This window comes from Poecilia reticulata, linkage group LG19 (assembly GCF_000633615.1).
Source record: "Poecilia reticulata strain Guanapo linkage group LG19, Guppy_female_1.0+MT, whole genome shotgun sequence".
Lineage (NCBI taxonomy): Eukaryota > Metazoa > Chordata > Actinopteri > Cyprinodontiformes > Poeciliidae > Poecilia > Poecilia reticulata.
The window spans coordinates 9,770,768-9,771,345 of record NC_024349.1 but is presented as its reverse complement, the minus strand read 5'-3'; positions in this window follow the sequence as shown (position 1 = coordinate 9,771,345).

Sequence of the window (578 nt, the reverse complement as noted above, 5' to 3'; positions counted from 1 at the left end):
AGATAGATAGATAGATAGATAGATAGATAGATAGATAGATAGATAGATAGATAGATAGATAGATAGATAGATAGATAGATAGATAGATAGATAGAATTTGCGCTTATTTTTAATAATACAAAAACGTCTGTCTGTCTGTCTGTCTGTCTGTCTGTCTGTCTGTCTGTCTGTCTGTCTGTCCAGTGAGATGGTAAAGTTTTCCAATACATTTAAAAAAAAAAAAAAGTCATAGTAGAACAGAGAGTCAGTTTTCTATAGTTGCGCAATAGTATCAGGAACTAAAATGCCGGAAACGCACAGAAACCAGTTTATAAATACGAAAGAAATATGCAAATAGACTTCGGACACCTGCAACAAACTAGTTTGCTTTCCACAATAACCAACTCTTCTTGTTGAAAGCACAACTGCAAAACGTGTTAATTCCAGGAAAGGCACCAGGCTCCCTGTCCACCAGTGGGGCCACGACAGGGAGCCCAGAAACCTGGACTCATGATCTGCATCCAATTTATTATCGGATGCGGCTGAGGGTGGGGAGGAGAGGTGGATGGGAGGGGGGGTGAGCTGTGGGATAATATGTT